This window comes from Rhinatrema bivittatum, chromosome 2 (assembly GCF_901001135.1).
Source record: "Rhinatrema bivittatum chromosome 2, aRhiBiv1.1, whole genome shotgun sequence".
Classification (NCBI taxonomy): domain Eukaryota; kingdom Metazoa; phylum Chordata; class Amphibia; order Gymnophiona; family Rhinatrematidae; genus Rhinatrema; species Rhinatrema bivittatum.
Window position 1 is genome coordinate 72021601 of NC_042616.1, and position 15154 is coordinate 72036754.

Sequence of the window (15154 nt, forward strand, 5' to 3'; positions counted from 1 at the left end):
GATGAACTGAACCAAATCTTGGTGAACCTAGGAGATGTAGGCCAGACTGACAAAATGAAGAGTAGAGATTGCCCACACCAGATATTACAGATATTATACCCCCCCCCCCGGGTTATGAAAGGACTCAAACATGAAATTTCAGATCTGTTACTAGTAATATGTAACCTATCATTAGAACTGTCAATTGCATCTGAAGATTGGAGGGTACAATTGGCAATATTTAAACAGGGCTCCAGGAGTGATCCGGGAAACTATAGATCGAAGAGCCCGACTTCAGTGCTGGGAAAATCCTTTTGTGGACTGCAAATGAGTTATAAGATAGAAAATAGATAAAAGGAGTAAATGGTCAGTTTTCTCAGTGGAGAAAAATACATTACTTAAATTTGCCTATTTTAGATTTTTATATTCCGATTTTCGGCACTTCACAGTGTACATCAAAGTAGATTATATTCAGGTACTGTAGGTATTCCCCTATCCCCACAATCTAATTTTGTACCTGAGGCAACAGACGGTAAAGTGACTTGCCCAATAGTGGAGTGTCTCAGAACTGTACATGGTCCAGTGTTTTTAAACATATAAATGATCTGCAAAGAGGAATGACAAGTGACATGATCAAATATGCAGAAGACTGGGCATCTAAATGGCAGATGAAATTTAATGTGGACAATTGAAAAGTGATGCACATAATGAAAAGTAACTCATGCTCTAGTTACACTGGCAGGCCGATTCAGTAAAAGTCGTGGGAGAGCCGGCAAGCGTCTACTCTCCTGTGCGCACAATTCAGGAAGGAACAACATGCAAATGAGGGCCCGCGGTAAAAGGAAGCGCTAGAGACACTAGCGCGACCCTAGCACCTCCTTTATGACAGAAGCGGCGGCTGTCAGCAGGTTTGACAGTCGATAATTTTACCGGCATCGGTTCTCGAACCAGCTGACAGCCGGGTTCTGAAAACGGACGCCGGCAAAATTGAGCATTCGTCTTCCGACCCGTGGGCAGATTTTACTTTTTTTTTTTTTTTTTTTTAACTTTTTGGGCCTCCGACTTAATATCGCTATGATATTAAGTCAGAGGGTGTACAGAAAAGCAGTTTTTACTGCTTTTCTATACACTTTCCCGGTGCCGGCAGAAATTAACGCCAGCCTTTGGGCAGGCATTAATTTCTGAAAGTAAAATGTGCGGCTTGGCTGCACATTTTACTTTCTGTATCGTGCGGGAATAACTAATAGGGCCATCAACATGCATTTGCATGTTGCGGGTGCTATTATTTTGGGGGGGGGGTGGGGGGGGGGCCGCACATTTTCGACGTGCTATTGCCCCTTACTGTATAAGGGGTAAAAATAGCACGTCGAAAACGCGCAGCCAAACGCGGGCTAACAGTGCGCTCCGCTGGAGCGCACTGTACTGTATCGGCCTGAATGTTAGGTTCCATATTAGGAGTTATCACCCAGGAAAAAGATCTAGGTGTCATAGTGGACAATAAATTGAAATCGTCGGCTCAGTGTGCTGCAACAGTCAAAAAAAGCAAACAATGTTAGGAATTATTAGGAAAGGAAATGGTGATTAAAACAGAGAATATCATAATGCCTCTGTATCGCTCCCTGGTGAGACCGCACGTTGAAATCTGTGTGCAGTTCTGGTCGCCGCATCAAAAAAGATATAGTTGCACTGGAAAAGGGAAAGAGAAGGACAACCAAAATGATAAAGGGGATGGAATGGATCCCCTATGAGGAAAGGCTAAAGAGGTTAGGGCTGTTCAGCTTGGAGAAGAGACAGCTGAGAGGGGACATGATAGAGTTCTATAAAATCATGAGAGAAATGTGACTCAGTTGTTTACTCTTTTAGATAATAGGACTAGGAGGCATTCCATAAAGTTAGCAGTGGATCAAAAAGAGCTTTCATCAGCTGGGACAAAATCTTTGAGGTTCCAGAATACAGCAGTATGTCTAATAGGATGTTTCAAATGAAGCAGAATCTGCATGAAACACACAACAAAGAGCTGAACAGAAATGAGTTTATCTTCTATATAGCGATGGTGTGCACCAATCGCACTAAGGTGGGCTTTTCCTGAGGTGGCCTTAAGACCAGCATCAGATAAATATAAAAGGTAATGCAGCAGGATAAAAGATCTAGGGCATGTTGCCCACACCACACAGTAAACCTCCTTCACTTCAGTCCATAGGACTTTCTAGTGGAAGCTTTTCTTGAAGCCAAACACGAGACAACCTCTGAGAAGTCAAAGGTTTGCAGAATCAACCTCGCAACATCCAAATTGTGAGCGATAGATGGAGATTGGAGGCCCACAGCCAGGAGACTTTGCATGCTCCAATCCCTGCAGCACTGACTCTTGATGCTGCTTTGAAAACGTAGTAAGTTGAACGAACCCCATGTTGTCCACATGCCAACCCTTTTTGACCACCAATGACTGGAGAGTGTCATGCTGTTTTTGAGGAGGCTATTTGGCCACCCCTCTGCACCTGCTTCAGGATGTTCCACATGTACTGGCTCATAAAGAGCTTGTAGACCATTATGCGGGCAACCCACATAGCGCACTGAAAAAAACTATTCTACCAACAGAATTCATGGTCCTAGAATCCCTCTTTTGGGGGCATTGAGGAGAGGGTTCTAGAGCTCTTGGCCTTTTTAAAGGGTGTATTCAACGACTACAGATTAGTGTGGCAGTTGACGCTTGTCAAATCCAACAGCCTTTTGGACAAGATAAACTGCATCCACCTTCTTACTGACAGGCGCTATTGAAAGGGTGTTTTCTCACATCCTCATCAGTACCTCGTGAAGGATCTTGTGAACTAGGACTGCCACAATTTCCTTAGGGAGCTCCAAATACTGGAAAATGTCCAGTATCTGGTTTCTGGGCTTTTCCTCTATCTGCAAGGCAAATCGGATGGTCTCAATCATTTCCCTGATAAAGCCTGTGAAGGTTCTCAGGAGGGGATTTTCTTCTATCTAGTGGAGAAGGTTCTGAAGGGAGACACATGGACATCTGTTCTTCAGAGACCTCCACTGAGTTGTAGCAGTATCCCAAAGGATACTAGAACCAGACTCATTGCACTCAGCAGGGGAGGGCTCTCTGTGCTCTGTCCTCAGCCAATGTATCATGGAATGGTGCAAGTGTTTGTGGGGTCTTGGACCTCAAGGAGACTCAATGGCTCAGAAAAGCGCCTTCTTGAGGAGCCAGAAATCAGCAAAAGGTCAGAACACACTGACCCCCATGCGCCTCCAGATATTGGCAATGGGACAGGCACTGTACTGGCCTCAGCATCAATGAGTAACCAGTAAGCACTTGAAAGGAGTCAAGTAGCGGCTCAAGGAATGTTGGAACCCATTTCTGTACCCTTGATATCTCAGCACAGAGACCCTGCAGGGCCTTTTCCATAGCCTGCTGGATCAGTTTCTTCAGCTCCTCTTCAAAAATCGTTTATGCCAACACTGACTCGGAGGCAGGTGTGACCACATCTGCTTTGGAACTCAGAGAAGGAACAGTGATAGACATCTAGACTGGTGGAGCCTGACACGAGTCCCCAGCATGTGTAGAGGATGAGCTCTCCTTGTTGTGGGATCACTAAGGAAGGTTCTTGACAGGTGCCAGACTGTCCCAGCACCTGTCATTATGTATCAATGAGGACTAATATTGATGCTTCTTTGGCTTCCTTCAAAGCTCAGCATGGGTCATTCTCAAGTCAGAGGTCGAAAAGGTGGAATCAGACACCTTCTTCAAATGGTAGGAGCCAGATGATGGTCATGGATGGTCATGGATGTCAACAAAAACAGATGGCTCCCCCAATGTTGATGGCCCTGCTACCATTAGTACAGCTCCAGGGCCCTTCACTGTCAATGTTTCCCATGTTGCTGCTGAGGCACTGGTCTTCAGGTGCCTTAAAAGATGTTCCATTAGATCCAACCAGGACCATTGTCCTTTTGAAGTCATTTTTCCACACTTGAGGCACCCCATGGACAACATGTGATCCTCCTAAGCATAGAACACATTTATCATGGAGGTCTGTGATGGACATGGTCCTGTCGCATAGATGGCAACACTAGAACCTGCTAGACATGTCAGAACAAATCAAAAGGGATGCAAAATTTAACTCTATGATGGAGGGTCAATGGCCAATGGGCATAGATAGCCCAATTACCCTGACGAACGGCAGCGAACAGAAACTTAGAAATGTTGAAATACCTTACCTAGGCAACTAGGATGAAAGAGATGCATGATCCTATGACAAACAGCCAAAAACTGAAGGAAACACGAAAAAAATTGTACCAAAACACTTTAGAAAAAGCGAGATAGGCTTGAATCGTAACTTATTAGCTCCGCGGAAAAAAAAAAAAAAGACTGAAGGGACCCTGTGTGAACATGTGGCATAACAGCATACCCAGTGAGGCTCAATCAAATTTCTAGAAACTCTGTCATGGTTTTTCTGTGCTGGCTCCATTGGATGATGTCACCCATGTGTGAGGACAGCCATCCTGCTTGTTCTCGGAGAAAACATCTAATAAAGCACAATGTGCAGACCCTAAGCATGTGGGGAGGATTATAAATATGTTATATGGCACACATCCTTAGAAAAGGAGGAATTTAACTTATGGATCAATATAGTAATTTTGTGTTTAATTGCTACTGAACTGGTAGCCACTGAATAGAGTGCAACATAGGGATGATGTGCTCATGCCACTCAGAACTGGTGAGACTATATTTATTTATTTATTTAACAGTTTTATATACCGAAGTTCTGGTAACAAAGTTACTAATCACTTCGGTTTACATTACAACAATAGATTGACAGTATAAAGAATAATGTCTTACAATGAACAGGGTAAAAAGAACTTGGAAAAAATAAATAATAATAACTTAATAGGAGTAATTATATACAGAGTAGTGGACCATCCTGGAGATCAAAGCTTAGATATTGAGTTTAAGATTAAGAGAATGCTTGGTTGAACAACCAGGTCTTTAGTCTTTTTTTTAAAGGTGGGAGTCCATTGTTCAATTCTAGACTATATGCAGCATAGTTCTAAAATTGCTGAAATTCTCTTAGCATATTTACCAGCAACCCAATGTAAGTCATTTGCAATAACCTAAGCTGGTGAAAGCCAAAGCTTGAAATACTGTCAAATAAGCTGAAGGGGTGAGCAATGGCTTCAGGAAACATCCACAATTTAAAGAATGGAGAAATTACTTACCTGATCATTTTGTTTTCCTTAGTGTACACACATTGACTGAAGATCAGTGGGTTTATGCCAGCAAATGGAGGCGAAGCAAGTTAACATCATAGTATACATAATCCTGCAGTGACACCAGCCTACCAGCATTCTCTTCAAAAGCAACTGTGAACAGACTAGCAAAAACCAATTAAAAACAGATAACCAGAATTGTATTCAATCAACCATAAACACTGAACTCACATAAGATTCTAGGTATCCCAAGGTAGGGACTGGATGAACATTTACCAGTAATACCTTGGGACCCAGAGCCCCACAGGAGGACCACTGACACACTTATGTGGCAGCCAAGGGCAGGAAGCTGAGTTCATCTGTCTATACTAAGAAAAACAAAATTATCAGGTAAGTAATTTCTCCATTTCCTAACATGTAGACAGATGGACTCAGAACCAGTGGGATGTACCAAAGCTACTCCCCAACAGGTAGGAGGCTGCCTGGGGTCCAGTCAACACTGCACATGCAAAGGCTGCATCCTCCAGGGACTGCACATCCAGACGATAAAACCTGGAAAATGTGTGCAAGGAGGACCATGTTACAGCTCGGCAGATATCGACAGGAGACAACAGACTAACCTCCGCCCATGACACTGCCGGAGCCCTAGTGGAATGAGCCCTAACCTGAGTAAGCAGCGGCTTTCCAGCATCCACATACGAAGCCATGACCATCTCCTTACTCCAACAAGCTATGGTAGTCTATGAAGCTGGCGCGCCCTGCTTACTCCTGCCATGGAGAACATGCAGGCGATCTGTCTTTCGAAACTTGCCAAATCTGCACTTAAGCCAAGAAAGTGGAGAACTTGTGAGAGCAGAGTAAAGTGGTAATCACCGCAGAGGAATAACAATGCTTTAACAGGTGAGCCCTCTCAAGGGCCAAACCGTAAGACAGAATAGAGTCGGATCCTCCTGAAGAACTGGTCCCTGCTGAAGCAGATCCATGTGTGACGGAAGACAAAGAGGACCTCCACCAGGAGTCGTCGCAAATCTGCATACAACGGATGCCTGGGCCAGCCTGGTGCCACCAGGAATACTACACTCCTGTGGCCTTCGATCTTGCGAATTATCTTGCCCAGCAAGGGCCACAAAGAAAAGGCATAAAGCAATCTGTCTTCCAGCCAGACCTGTACGAGAGTGTCTATTCCCAGGGACCACCGATCTGTCCTGCAACTGTAGAAGCGAGGAACCTTCACATTTTGAGAAGTCACCAGCAGGTCTAGGAACGGAAGGCCCCAGTGATCCACAATCAGCTGAAACACCATGGCTGACAATACCCACTCTCCTGGGACCAGACTCTTCCTGCTGAGAAAATCAGCTTTTACATTGTCTTTTCCTGTAATGTGAGAGGCCGAGATCATCTGCAATGACCTTCTGCCCATTCCATCAGCTGATCTATTTCCTGCAACACTTGCTGGCTCTTGGTTCCTCCATGGAGATTGATATAGGCCACTGTTGTCACACTGTCAGACATCACGTGAACCGCTCGATTCCAAAACCTATGGCTGAACTGCAAGCATGCCAGCCGTACCGCCCAGGCCTCCAGGCGATTGATGTTCCAGCAGGATTCTTCAGCATTCCGTGACCCCTGGGCCATTAATTCCAGACAGTGAGCCCCCCCCAACTGTGGAGACTCACATCTACTGTGTACCAAACAGGCTGAAGAGGAAAAGGGAACTCCCTCTCTCAGATGATCCTCCTGCAACCACCACTGGAGGCAGGAGCAGATTTATTTATTATTTATTTATTTATAACTTTTTTATACCGAGGTTCAGGTAACAGAGTTACTAATCACTTCGGTTTACATTCCAAAATCAAACGAACAATGACATAAGATATGTCTTACAAAGAACAAGGAGGAAACAACTTGGAGACAAAATAACTTGGTAGGACAGGGTGTAAAGGGTGGGAGAAACTGGACTAGAGGGGTCTAGAACCAACTGGAGAGGGAAGGCTGACTAAGAGAGGGGTAGAGGGAAAAGTGCTACTATGGCTTTGTTAAATATGAGCACAGATACTTATAGGTTTGCCCTGGGTGGAGAACAGTCCGTGGGAGCTGTGGATACAGAGTATTGCTAAGGGAAGGCTTGACAGATTTCCATCAGCAAGTGGAGCGGAATCACATAATCCTGAGACTGCATGTTCCCACGAGATAGAAGAGAGCGCTGAAAAAGACACATATGCACCCTTGCCCACAGCACCACTTCCAGGGTAGCTGCCATGAAGCCAAATACCTGTAGGTGGGACCACATTATCAGATGTATGGTGTTCATCAAATGACTCACTTGAGACATCAATCTCTGGATCCGAACTTCCGACAAGAAAACTATGTCCTGCCCCTGTCGAAACAGACCCCCCAGATACTCCAATGAGTGGGATGGTTTAAGGTTGCTCTTGGTCAGATTTATTACCCAACCGAGCTCCTTCAATAGATCACCTTGTGTGTCACCAGATGACTCTCTTCCTGAGACTTGGCTCGAATCAGCTAGTCGTCCAAATACGGGTGGCACAAGGATTCTTTCTTTTTGCAAGGTTGCCGCTACCACTACCACAATCTTGGAAAATGTTCTGAGAGCAGTGGCTAGACCAAAAGGCAGTGCCTGAAAATGATAATGGCGCCACAACACCGCAAAGTGTATAAAGCATTGGTGTTCCAATCGGATGGGAATATGAAGGTAAGTCTCTGACAGATTCAAGGTCAGAAATTCCCAACTGCACCGCCATGATTACAGAGTGTAAGGTTTCCATTTAAAAATGAGTTACCTTCAAGTGACAGCTGACCCTCTTGAGATCCAAATTGTACCCAAGAAGTAGGGCCCCTTTCATCACAACAAAATAAATGGAATATTGCCCCATACTTTGAGACGTGGGCACCGGAACTGCAGCCCTCAGTCTGAGGAGCCTTTGAAGCGTGAACTCCACTGCCTGCTTCTTCTGCGGGGAGTGGCAAGGGGACACTACGAACACATCCCGAGGAATACTGCAAAATTCCAGTGCATACCCCATGTATCACTTCCAGGACCCACTGGTCCAACGTGATCTCGATACATCTCAGATAAAAGAGAGAGACATCCTCCTATTTCCTGTTCCAGAAGGTGGGTTGGTAAACCTTCATTGGGAAGCTCCGGAAGGTCCACCACCCGAGCCCGCTCCTCTCTTGGCCTGCCAGGGACCAAAGGACTAAGACCTACCGAAAGGCTGAGTCCGTTAAAAGGTTGCCCCTCATACCAAAGGGGCACTACAACTGTTTCTTATCCTCTAGCAACTGAGGCAGCGGAGACTCGCCCCACTTACAGACCAGTTTTTCCAACTCCTCTTAAACAAGAACGAGCTCTTTAAATAGCATCTTGGTAAGACTGAACATCTTGTTCTGTCTTACCAAGTGGAAGTGGAGATGTTCCTGAACATCTCCACTTCCACAGCACAACCAGACCAACTAGAAAACAGCACCAAGCCAAACTCCTGACACCCTCCCCCAAAGTCATCAAACATGCCACGATCAGAGAAAGATCATTCATTATAGCAGGCACGTCCCACTGGAACAAAATGCCACCCCACCTACGCCAGGAACCTTGCCATAAAAAATTCAAACAGAATCTCAAAACCTGGCTCTTCAAACTAGCATACCCCGACTAACCATCCACGCCCTAAGTTACATACCCGACCCTCACGCCCCCCCCCCCTACGGACTCCCCTCTAATGAACCTTACAACCATGACCCCCCATCAACCCCAACCACCTCAACCCCACCCCCTCCCACTTCCCTATTCCCCATTCCTCCCACCATCCCCTCCTCCTCCTCCCAACCCATCAACCCCATCCTCCCCCTACCCCCCCATATCCGCCTACTTACCTGCCACCTTGTGAATAATTAGAGAACCTATTTTCCTTCAACCTCCTTAAGAGTCACCTCTCCTTACCCGCCCTCTTCCCTATCACCTTGTGAATAGTTAAAGAACCTTTTCTCCTCTACTCTCCTCAAGAGTCTTCATCTGAATAATGAACAGAAATTCAACTTGTGAATAGTTAAAGAACCTTTTTTTTTTTTTTTCTAATGTTTATCTATCCTTATCTATTCTAAATTTTTGTAAAGCCTGTTGCTACGTTACGTTACACTGTGAACTTAAGTGATGTTTTTAACGTGCCCCGGTATATAAAAAATTCTTAAATAAATAAATAAATAAAATAAATAAATAAGACTGGCTTTCGAAGCTGTGTCAGCTGACCAATTTCGCATCCAGAGTTGACGCTATCACTGAAGCCACTCCTCTAGCCGAGGTCCGGAACAAATCACAGCCTGCGTCTGCTAAACAGGTGGCAGCAAGTTCCTTAACCGCTCTGGAATTACCTCCAGACTCATCCACCTCCTGAGTGAGAAGCAGACAAAATCTTACCACTAGGGTGCAACAAGAGGCAATCTGTAAATTCATCGCCACTGCCTCAAAGGCTTGCTTAAGAATAGCCTCAATCCTTCTATCATGGACATCCTTCAAGGCTGCTCCTCCCTCCTCAGGGATAGTTGTCCGCTTAGACACGGCTCATACCAGAGCATCCACTTTGGGAAAACGGAAATGCTCTCCCACAGCCGGATCCAGGGGGTACAGGCCTTCCTGTGTCCGACCCCCTATAAAATTTGCCTCTGAGGCATCCCATTTCCAGGTCAATCAATTCCTAGATGACACCCATCACCTTAAAAAAACAAAACAAAACCACAAAAGGCTTTACATAAGGAAACCAAAATGGGATTCTTCCTCGGCTCTGACATAGCATCCGAACCAACACCACCCAGCTGTTTCAAGGTTTGAGAATTCAGGGCCGGCAGTTCATTTCTATGAAAAAATTGCAACATGGTTTGATACGGTTCCAGCCCTAGAGGAATTTCTCCATCTTCCAGGGAATCAGGATCAACATCATCAGTGCCATCCGGTTTCCTGTCAGGAACACCCACAGGGAACCAAGGCGAGCTCTGGCACTTAATCATAGGATTGGAAGAGGGAGGAGCCACCGGCTGAGGATTCGACCAGACAGAAATGGGGGAAGCGGAGGACTGCATCTAATGAAAGACTTGTTAAGTCTTGAAAAAGTTCCACCAAAGAAAAAGGCGAGGGCAGTTCTGTGGGTCCAGACCAAGCCCAGAAGGAACTAAGGCTGGTCCCACAGAACTGCCCTCGCCAGCGAAGAAGCCAGTCAAGGGAGAACCAAGATCTGGTGTCCCCACAGTCAAGGTTATGACAACCCATCATCAGAATAGGAAGAGTCAGGCTTAGCAAAATCCAAGGAAGTCAACTCTCCCTGAGCATCTGAGCAGCACCAACAGGTTAGAAGCCAGGTCAGGCTGTGAAGCCCTAATATGACAGGCAACACAAATAGGAAGACGCTCCTGTTTCTTGCTTACAGGTGCCATCGCTGCGGTAAATGTGCATTGGTACAGCTCGCACTCAAAAACGAAATGCGCCCAAAAATAAGTGCCTATAAGAAAGCGCGGCAAGGCGCACGCACATCCTATGAACCAAGTTAAACGCATTAAAAAGTTTGTGTGCGTAAAAGGCGAGCCCAAAAACCAAATGCGCAATACGTGCGCAGAACCGACACACTGTGCACACTGTTGGCCTATAGAGGGCAGAACATACACACGAGCGAGTGAAAATGGCCACCACGGCCTACTACATGGCTTGGAAGAAAAAAACCTAAGTGCAGGGCCTAGTCCACCGGGGGCCGCTGAACCCACCAGGCTGCCCAATTCCCCAATTCCAACGGGAGTGGGAACGAACGTTGGCACGACTCGTCAAGACCGGAGGAAGTCCTGAAACCCCTCTGTTTCTGATTCAGGTAAAACAATTTTTTTTTCTAAAACTTACCTGAGCTCAGCCCTTACTGGCTGAGTACAGAGACGCTCTCAAGCTGCGGGGGTAGAGGGCATCTACAGTTACCGCCGTGGTCAGCCTTCTATACCTGCTGCCTTTCAGCTGAACTAGCAGCTAAGTCCACACCAGGAAGACCAGCTACTGGACCAAGGAACACCTCTGAGAGACCATGGAAATCGCCTCAGGAATTCTCAACTGGGGGAGGGACTTTTAGTATCACCACAGGAGAGCGGGGCTTTCATTTCCTGAATTTAGAATTTCAAATTTCTCCTTTCAAAAAGCTCAAAGCAATTCCCATAGGGAGATGAACATCTACCACCTGCTGGAGACGGAAAATACTGGCAGGCTGGGGTCACTGCAGGGTTATATATACTGTGATGTCAGCTTGCTCCGTCTCCATCTGCTGGCAGGGGAGCATAAACCCACTGGTCCTGAGATCATCTGCCTACACGCTAGGAAATGCTGTTTTTACTAAGGATTTAACTTGGACCTGTAATGATGAGATTCTAGAATGACACTCGACTTGATTAACAAAGGGTATCACAACCCTCAAAGCTGAAAACGGAGAGTTTATTGCCAGATGGAAATCTATTCAAAATAATCACCTTCAACTTTCTTATTCTTCCGAGAGATCTGTGCAAAAGTATGGTCAACATCAGCCTTATGTGCTGAGAATTTGGTTAGGCACAGGATGTCCATATGATTGGACACCAGAAAGTCATGTAGAAGGTTGATTTTGCTGTGAATAAACAGTATGACCTTATGTTTGTGAAGAGTAGGATGAAGCCTTTACTGCCGATAACAGTTCTTCAGAGTTTGATTACTTCCTGAAGATGCACTTTATCAGAACTTGATGGTATTAGGTCATATCCTTATACAGATGCCAAAGCCACATATATTATGCTCTAAGCACATGCAATTTATGTAATGATCCATGATAATAACAAAAGAACATGCCATACAGGATCAGAACAAGGGTTCATCAAGCCCAGCATCCTGCCTCCAACAGTGGCCAATCCAGGCCATAAGAACCTGGCAAGTACCCAAAAACTAAGTCTATCCCATGTTACTGTTACTAGTAATAGGTTATTTTCTAAGTCAACTTAATTAATAGCAGGTAATGGACTTCTCCTCCAAAAACTTCTCCAATCATTTCTTAAACCCAGCTATACTAACTGCACTAACCACATCCCCTGGCAAACAAATTCCAGAGTTTAATTGTGCGTTGAGTGCCCCTTAGTGCTTCTATTATCCGAAAGAGTAAATAACCGATTCACATTTACCCATTCTAGACCTCTCATGATTTTAAACACCTCTATCATATTCCCCTCAGCCATCTCTTCTCCAAGCTGAACAATCCTAACCTCTTTAGTCTTTCCTCATGGGGAGCTGTTCCATCCCCTTTATCATTCTGGTCTCCCTTCTCTGTACCTTCTCCATCGCAACTATATCTTTTTTGAGATATGGCAACCAGAATTGTACACAGTATTCAAGGAGTGGTCTCAACATGGAGCGATACAGAGGCATTATGACATTTTACGTTTTATTCACCATTCTCTTTCTAATAATTCCCAACATTCTGTTTGATGCATATCTTGTTACTGCAGCATGGGCAGCTCTTGAAGTTGCTGGCTTTCTCTCACATGCAGGTCAATACAGTAAAGTGGGGCCGCTGTTACCCCGCTCCTAACCCACTTTCTACTCACTTTCCGGCCGCGTTAGCCCTTCCTGCGATACAGAATCCCCTTTAACAGATTCTTACCGCCTCTTTAAATCACCGGGTAACCCCTTCTGCACGCGGCATGTATATTAAATGTAAACGATCGAATTAGCTATTCCCTCCCATACAGTAACGCGCGCCCCGACTATCGCTATTTTACCCTGCTGTTTTGCCGTGCGTTTAACCTGCTAACTTACCGCCTACCCTTACCCCTGCGTTAGAGGCAGGGGTAAGGGTAGACGGCAAACTTTCCCCCAAAAGGAAACCTCTAAAAACCTAAAATCCCCATCTCCCCCTCCTCCCGAAGCGACTCAACATCACTTTTTGTTCCTTTCTTACTTTTTGTTGCTTTCAGCTCCTTCCCTTCTCTGCCGCCTTCCAGAAGGGGCAGCCGGCAGCAAAAACGGCTCGCAGTGGTCCGCCCCGCACAGGTCCCGGTTCTCCTGGTTCGGCCCTCATCAAATTGTGAAGTCAGGTGAGAGCCCACTGTTCTTTGCTTTTCAGCCCCTTCCCTTCTCTGCCGCCCTCTGGAGGGGGGAGCCGGCGGCGAAAGCGGCTTGCAGCGTCCCCCCCCCCACGCAGGTCCCGGTTCTCCTGGCTCGGCCCTCATCAAATTGTGAAGTCAGGTGAGCCCACTGTTCTGTGCCCTCTCCAGTCACGGCGCGAGCGAAGCGAAGCGTACTTTCATTGGCCTGAGCGCCCGTCAATTTGGGCGCTCCAGCCAATGAAAGCACATAGATGGGCGCGCGTGACGCACGCCGTGACGTCACACGCGCCCGTCCATGTGCGCCCAAATTGACGGGCACTCAGCCAATGAAAGCATGCCCGTCTTTGTGCTTTCATTGGCTGGAGCGCCCAAATTGACGGGCGCTCAGGCCAATGAAAGTACGCTTCGCTCCGCTCGCGCCGTGACTGGAGAGGGCACAGAACAGTGGGCTCTCACCTGACTTCACAATTTGATGAGGGCCGAGCCAGGAGAACCGGGACCTGCGTGGGGGGGGGGGAACGCTGCAAGCCGCTTTCGCCGCCGGCTCCCCCCTCCAGAGGGCGGCAGAGAAGGGAAGGGGCTGAAAAGCACAGAACAGTGGGCTCTCACCTGACTTCACAATTTGATGAGGGCCGAGCCAGGAGAACTGGGACCTGCGCGGGGGGGACCATTGCGAGCCGTTTTCGCTGCCAGCTGCCCCCTCCGGAGGGTGGCAGAGAAGGGAAGGGGCTGAAAAGCAACAAAAGGTAAGCTGGCACATGTCGAGCCACTTCGGGAGGAGGGGGATTTTCGGTTTTTAGGTTTTCATGGGTTAAAGTTGGGATCCACTTCCTGGTGCCTGTCATTTCAAATGTCATTTGAAATGACAGATACCAGCGCACCCAGGATACTGTATAAGCGCTGTATTAAGCGCCTATACAGTAAAACGGGTTGCGCGGGCCTAACGCTTCGCAGACGCGGCTTGCATTTGCAAGCAATTTAAATAGAGTATCAAGCGGTATGTGATCAGAACTGTGCGTGCGGCAAACGAGGGTGTGCTCGGCACTGCCGCACTCTTTCTAACGCGGCCTTACTGTATCGACCCGATGGAGAGAAAAAACAGACAAGGTGAAATGAACCCAGAAATTCTGATGAAAAAGAGGAGCTGTTTGGCATCACTAAAGAGGGAGAAACAAGAGGAAGAACATGTCTTTGACTGAGAAATGGACACTGAAAAAGAAGTAAAACTTAAGGAAATGTTGAAAAGGATTAAATAGTATTGGATGGAACAAGCAGCAAGTGAGCAGGTCTGATTGTGTTCAATGTAATTTTTTTCTGACGAGTGTGTCGTAATCGTTTTAAGGGGGGCAGCTGAGCAGAAAAACCCTTGCATGCCTTGAAAAACCTTTTGGACTTTTCTGGAATGTGGTGCTTATTGGTGCTAGATGTAGTCATCCATGTGACTGCATTACCTTGCTAATCCTTGCAGATTTCTAGCAACCACCTAATCTAGAGAGCATTAACTGGAAATTGCTTCAATCTCTCAGCCACAAAAAGTTATTGAAGTATGTGACATAGAAAGACATTTTGGGGGAATTATTCAAGGGCAAACATGCTGCCTTCCTGATGAACAGGGAGAATAGGCCTTCAAGAAAAAACTATTAAAAAAAAACAAAACATTAAAAATAACTACCCTAAACATTCCGTATTTTATTCATTACACTCTCAGTGACAAACTCATTTATATTTCACTAGCCGTTAAGCCCGTAACAACGGGCTACATTAAAAAAAATTTTTCGGTCCATTTCCTTCCCCCTCCCCCTCCCCCTCATTCTCCCCTCCCACCTCCCCCTCCCCCCCTCATTCTCCCTTCCAC

The 15154-nt window shown here is 46.2% G+C and overlaps 1 protein-coding gene across 7 annotated transcripts in view; it reads right to left on the bottom strand.

The window, feature by feature from the left end:
- NKTR (natural killer cell triggering receptor) overlaps positions 1 to 15154 on the bottom strand; it is a 369410-nt gene that overhangs the window by 103216 nt on the left and 251040 nt on the right. The gene's annotated exons all lie outside the window — the stretch shown is intronic.